This window comes from Cupressus sempervirens, chromosome 4 (assembly GCF_028749045.1).
Source record: "Cupressus sempervirens isolate cs-2001-9-10 chromosome 4, ASM2874904v1, whole genome shotgun sequence".
NCBI lineage: Eukaryota > Viridiplantae > Streptophyta > Pinopsida > Cupressales > Cupressaceae > Cupressus > Cupressus sempervirens.
The window spans coordinates 555,398,023-555,405,221 of record NC_143121.1 but is presented as its reverse complement, the minus strand read 5'-3'; positions in this window follow the sequence as shown (position 1 = coordinate 555,405,221).

Genomic DNA, 7,199 nt, shown 5'->3' with positions numbered 1-7,199 from the left:
TAATTATCTATAGGTTTTCTTGCTAATACCTTCATGTTTGATGTAGGATCAAATTGTCTTGCAAGATGAAATAGGTCAGGCAAGTTTCCCCTCCCTTGAATCTCTGACATTGCTAGCAACACATAAAATTTTAGTGCCACCTCATACAATTAAAGCTACATTTTATTTTGAGATTTTTATAGCTAAAACAACTGAATCCAATTTAGAATAGAAGATAACTACAAACCACTATAAGGTGTTTATCATATACAACCATTAGTAAGAATTCCCCTTAACAAAAAAACCTAGAACATACAATGCATAATGAATTGATTAGTTCTTAACCTTATGGTTTGAAAAGTAATTCGTGTTGAATTTGATTGGAAGATCAGGTGAGCCAACTGTTGGAAGACTTGGAAAAATTGGAGGATTGATTGACTTGTAGAGCACAAGTGCGTTTTCATCATTGGGGACATAGTAGGGAAAGGGTGTTCTTCAGTACTTATTACCATTCCATAGCCTGTTAATAAAGTCATCAAATGGTAATAATAGGCTAGGTGGCAGAGGCATTGACAACATCACTAGCTACACCTTAGTAATAGATAAAGATGGAGAGTCACCAGCCTACCTAATAGAATTTCTAGGTTGATAACCAGTAGTGTTACAACTCTAGTTTCCCTTTCCCTTATACTAGTAGGGCTTTGGCCAAGGTGGTACATTCCTTATGGTTCATCTCGTAGTAGGGGAATTTCTTGGCATGCCTATATTAGAATGGCTCTAAAAAACAAAACTCAACCATCTTTCCTGCCCACTTTCCTTTACTGACCTAGCTTAGATACTTGACCCTGCCTTGTTTATTAGACTTGGTCCCCCCATTGCTTGCTTCAAGATCCCATGCCAATTGAAGGATTGCAACTTAGAACTTGATTTCCACTCTACTCCTTCTGATCCACTTCATTCACCAACCAATTTGAGTGGTAAAGGTTTTGTAGCTCAAACTCCTTTGCATGCTCTGTCTAATTCAATGAAATTTTGGTAGAAAAATGAGGTCAAATATAGTAGTTGTTGATGCACACCCTTTGACACACTTAGCACACAAAAGGGAGTTTTCATTTTAAGGTGCGCAAGAGCACACCTTAAAGTGATGTTTAATTTATATTTTCTAAAGTTTTCTTAAAGAAAAAATAAGGTGCGTAGCTATGCACCTATACATATTTTTTCAGTGTTGTTTTGCTTTGTGAGTGTATGTAAAGTGGAGGAGGAGGCACATCATGCACACATGTTTAGCAACACTGGTGTTATGTGAAGGTTGTGGAAGAAGAAATAATCTTTGGTGCACTAGTGCACCTGGTGAGGTGCACTGGTGTGCCATTTTTTGTAACCAAAATGACTTATTCTCTTTGACGATGAATTCCAAACTCTAGGTTTTTGATCTGAGACCCAAATTTGACCAAAGGCACTAAAAAAGAACTTGCACTTTGGACTAGGGTTCCCAAAAGCTAAAAAATGTAGTGGGTGTCCCCATTTCTATTCAAAATGGGGTGTGCATTGTAAAACTACAACAAATAGCCCTAACAAAAGGAAGAAATGATGAAGGCATTTCTTCATTAGCAAACTTTCCTTTGATATTTGTCAAACACCAATTGAATCCCAAAAATTCCAAGGATATTTTGAGTCACTTTATAGTCAAAAACTCAAAATATCGAATCTCTAAGTTTAGTGTATCCATTTCCTTTGACATCTCAGAATGCAATCTATCAAAAATTTCTAACAACTTGGAAACAATCTTCCACCCTTTTGGTCCATTCATTGGGAGTCCCCATGAAAGTTTCTTATCAATCACTTGTCTGCCTAGATGGAATAATTAGTCCTAAGGGCTCTTAATGGGTTATCACGTTTATTTGAAGTCGTGGGAAATCTTCTAAATACTTGCTTCACATAGCTCACAATGTCACTATTTGATTCTTCGATGAAGAAATTATTTTGATATTGAATAGCTTATTTAGAATACATATCCCTACAATCAGATCACCTTTCTCAAGTTTTATAGAATCTTTCATTCTTAACACTTTTTTTGCTTTTTCTTTTTCTTTCTATACCCTTACCATGCTTAGACTGTGTGGCCAAGACATTGGTGTCATTTCTCAGATTCAATCTTTAGTGAATATCCTGTGTGTTCCTCTTTTAAGAACTTTAAGAAACTCTCATGCCAAAAAATGATCTTAGCAATTCCTTCAAGAAGACCCTTCTATTTGAACCAGTAGGGTTTGAACTATCCCTTGCTATCATCAACCTTGGTTCAAAAATAGCTAAGATAATCAATCTTTAAATATGAAAAGAATTGAAAACTTGTCAATTTTTAATTCTTGATTCAAGACTAAAAGTCCCCTATTACTGCAAGTAACATCCATTCCTCAGTTGGTATAAGAAATAAAATCATTAGAATGTTTTGACAAAGAAATACCTCTTCCCACAAGTCAAAACCAAAAAGTGGTTTAATGAGATACGTAAAGATAAAATTTGGGGTGCACCTAACCCCTAGATTGACACATCTTTGAAAAAAGAAACAAAAAGAAATGAAACCCAAACAAAAAGACTTGACTCAAAGAAAAATAAAACCTATCTAGAAAGACTAAAAAGGACTGAGAAAAACAAAAGCAAAAACAAAAACTTATCTATAGAAAACCTTAAATAATGAGAATATGGGGTGGTTGTTAGTAGACTTATCATGATGTGCAATAGTAATGAACCACCCCATATAGTCCTAAGAAAAGTTGATATGTCTTTGCCCTTAGAAAAATAATATTTGAACAATCTTGGTTCAAATTCTAAGCACAAGTTACACAAAATTCGAAGTTGTGGTAACTCTCCATGACCATTATTAATCTAGAAACAAGTTGTCTTACCTTTAGCATCATATTCAAATTGAAAATCATCAAACTGTGAGGGATAATGGGAAAATATCACCTAATCTAGTGAGTCTCCCACCATAGGGGTACACTCCAACATTGTAACCTCTCCTTCTAGTGGTCTTTTCTCATGGTACACAATTCCATTTGCACATGGAAACACTTTAGGTTCCTTTGGACTAGAAAAAACAATCATCGGCCTTCCTTTCAAATTATTGGAGTCATTACTATCATCCATCAAGATGTTTTTTGCCTCATGTCCTAAAGAAGCCTATTTAGAAACATAATTTTCCCTCCATTGTTATCTAACAAGCTAACAAGAAATAAGGAAAACTTTCTTCTAAATGGAACCCAAAAGGATGGATTCTACATGACTCAATTATTGCATGGTTTGATATATGTATAGAATACCTACTAATAGACATTTCCTCCTTCAAGCTTGAGACCAAATTGAGCATTCTATCCATCTCTTCTAATGACAAATATTGTTTTGAGGGAAGTATCTTATCATTATCCAATATGGAATCAATATCATAGTAGGAAGAATTAGTATCTTCTTCTTGATGACTTTCTGATTCAAAAATCTCACCAACCTCGGGATCTTCTGCATTTCAATCACTTTTTGCAACTTCATGCAATTTTGGAACATCAAAATTTTCTACATCCTCACAATTTATTGCCATATCCACACTTATTGAAGCATCAAAATAGAAGAGTTTCTTCATTAAATGGGAACACAAAATCCTCTTGATCATCTTCATCATTTTGTTCTCCTGCAGATTTATCACATGATTCAAACACCATTGCACTAAATAGTAAAGGTTGTTCCTACATGATTTGGGGAGGCTAATCCAAAATATCATTGTACCCATATCCATTTTAAATTGGACTCTTACCTATAATACCATTATTCTCACTGTTGATGTTACTATAAAAGTGAAAATTTTTGTTCTGATTTTCAGAACAATTGTTTTGGGCAGCAAGTTGTCTTGGATGATTGCCTTGGTTTCTTGAAGAATTGAACTTTATTTTGATGAGTTCATTGGATAAAAGAGACATCATCTCCTTCATGGACTTAAACTCTCTAGACATATTGTTTACGATTTTAGCAGTTGGAGAAGTCTTTTGCTCAAAGAATATAGTCTTTTGGGGCTCATACCTTGAATATGTAATTATTGGCATTAGAGTAAAAATAACTTGCTTCATGAATGTAACCAACTCTTTGAAGGCCTTTTCGATGGTATCAATGTCTCTAGGTGGGAGCCTTCTTACAAAAATATAAGTTAATGAATCCATTGTCCTGAAATAGATATGGATGGTAGCCTCTTATGGTACAGTGTATGGAAACTCCATTCTTTGATACATCCTATAGAAGTGATGATTAAACTATGAAATAGTCTCATGTGAATCCCTCTTAATTGAGATGAACTAATGGTGTAGGATAGTTAGATCAATATAGATCTTGAATTGTTCTAGAAACTTGCTCTCAAAAGAGTTCTAATCCCTTATTGATGTTGGTGGTAGATTGAGGTACCAATTGAATGCCATTTCCCCCAAAGTGTAAGGAAAAAGGCAACATAAGACATCCATATGATGAATCTAGTTTTGATTATAGATCTCTTTGAAAATTTTAATATTATCTTCTATTTTTCTTGATTCTTCATAGATTAACCATGGGAAAAACTTTTCAGGATTTTTAGGCAAGTCATGTAATGGACTAGTTAGATTCAAAAGTGAACTTTGGGCATTGAAGAAAGACATGGTGCATAATGATGGGAATGTGTGAAGTATAATTTAAAGAAAACAATGATGATGGAATGTGTAATGTGAATGGGTGGAGTTCTTGGTATCTCTTTATCATTGTGATGCTTGTGAAAGTGACTAAGTTCTAGGAACTTGTGTTTATCTGGAAAAGTGTAGCTTTGAAGAAGTACACCTCAAAATAGTGCACCTACACACCTGGTGCACCTATGCACCATATGAATATTCAAAAATTTAAATTTTTTCTCTAAAAATTATAGAATTTTCAAACAACAAATTAAGTTTTTTGAGTCGAATGATTTTCAGTCCCTCCTTCTAGCACCACTTCTATTGACCTATTTCTTTGCACGATGCTTAATGATAGGAATCCTTTCAAACTCCTCTTTTAAAAAGCTAATATAGGATCAACTCCAAGGTTACAAGTGATCTTGTGACTTACTAGAATCTGCTCAGTTGAAGATAAATGTGTTTGTTCAGAGGAGGCCTTTGCTAGTGCAAACCAATTTTGGATCAAATGAACAATCTACTTGCTATTTCAAAATTAACCACAAAAGAGATATGTTTTTGGGTATTTTCTATTTTTTGATGAATGAAATCTAAGAATGTAACTATATGATTTCATACTCTAACAAAGGGGTTAGTAAAAAAAATAACAAAGATAAGGTAACAAGAAGTTTAAGAAAATAATGTGAAAAGATTAGTGAGTAACCAATGGAAATAGTATTAGCACTTTCTTAATTATACTGATGCAATCATCGATGGGAATTCAATAACCATAAGATGTTTCACTTTTCATCAAATTGAAATGCCATGGAAAGTGCATTCATGTGGGATGAAAAGCTATGTAGGAACAATATGATGATCTCTTCTCGAACTAAGTATGTCCGTGGAATTCTTAAAATAGTAGCAAACACTAGAATTAAAAGATCACACAACCAGAACAACACAATAAAACTATTGGCTCAATTACACATCATGAACATACATTCACAAAATATAACACACTTAGGAAAGAATCACTACAGTCCAAATGTGAGCACCAACAACATGTATTATTGCATCAAAATAATGGTAGCCTAGAATACATATTACATTCTTGAATTTATAAGAAATTTTCTCCTCAAATTGTGTTGAGAGTGAGAGATATCTTTATGCAATCATATGCTTCTAAACTAATAAAACAAATCTAATTATGTACAAACTGACTCTTGAAATGGTGCTTAGTAGGACTCCATCTATATTTATATCATTAATTGGATGCATGAGCTTTTACATGTCTTAAAACAAAGAAAACATGAGAAAATAAAAAAGAGAGAGACAATAGTTGATGTAGGAGTCTCTGGAGATGCCAAAAATAGAAGCTCAACTTCCTCTAGATGTTTGTAGGAGTTAAACAACTATTATAATGCATTTTCGATGCATGGAAAGCTCTAAATTTAGAACTGATAGTTAACTATTGGTGCACCTCTAAATTCTTTAAAATATTCCAGAACACCATTGAAAAAGTGCACCTACGCACTTGGTGTAGCAGTGCACCAGCGCACTAGCATGAAATTTGTGCAAGGTGCTCAATTCACCAAAAAGTCAAAATTATCAATTTTTAAAATGGTTTCTGAGTTTTTCTTAGACAAGGTTTGGGAGCATTCTAGTGTACTTGTTTTTCCCATTTTTTGATACCCTCTTTATAGCCAAACACTTTCATACATTTGAACTCCTTCTATTTCTTCTATCTAAAATCCCAAGGCAACCATGTTGAATCTTGTCATTAATAGTTGCATAAGATGCAAAACTTTTTCTGGTTCATGTGTCCAACATTTTTATCTTTAATACTTTGTTCTCCCCAACTGCCCTATCCCTCTCAATAAGAGACCAGGCAATCCAAATTATCCAAAATGATCAAATGTTAAAAAAATTTTCACAAGATTTTCTAAGTGTTTTAAACTAGCTTTTTCAGAGGTCTTCTGCTCAAAATTTTAAGTTGAAACTTTCATTAGTCCCTAAAATTGGGTAGCTCAAGGGTCACTATTTTAGGGATTAAAATTAGATTTTTAGTTCTTCTTTCCAACAATGTAAATGGTTCTGTATTTTGAGCTCTAGGTCCAAAGTTATGACCCTGACAAGTTAAGGATGCTCTATTTATCTACATAAAGAAGCTAACATTAGTCTGGAGAGATGAAAATCAAACCTTAAACAAACTCTAATTACTACAAAAATTATTGAGAGTGCAAAAACATCACAAAACATGCAAAAACCTCATTTTAGCCTTTGATAAGCAAAAAAGAGCACACCTGGCACACGTCTGGGGTACACTTAGTGCACATCATTATTTGTTAAAGTTGTAATGCATGGGGTACGCAGTAGTGCACCTCATGGGGTGCACTGATGCACACCTTTGACACACTTAGTACACAAAAGGGAGTTTTCATTTAAGGGTGCATTATTGTGGACCTAATTAGGTGCACTACTGCACACCTTAAAGTGATGTTTAATTTATGTTTTTCAAAGTTTTCTTAAAGCAAAAATAGGGTGCATAGCTATGCACCTATACTT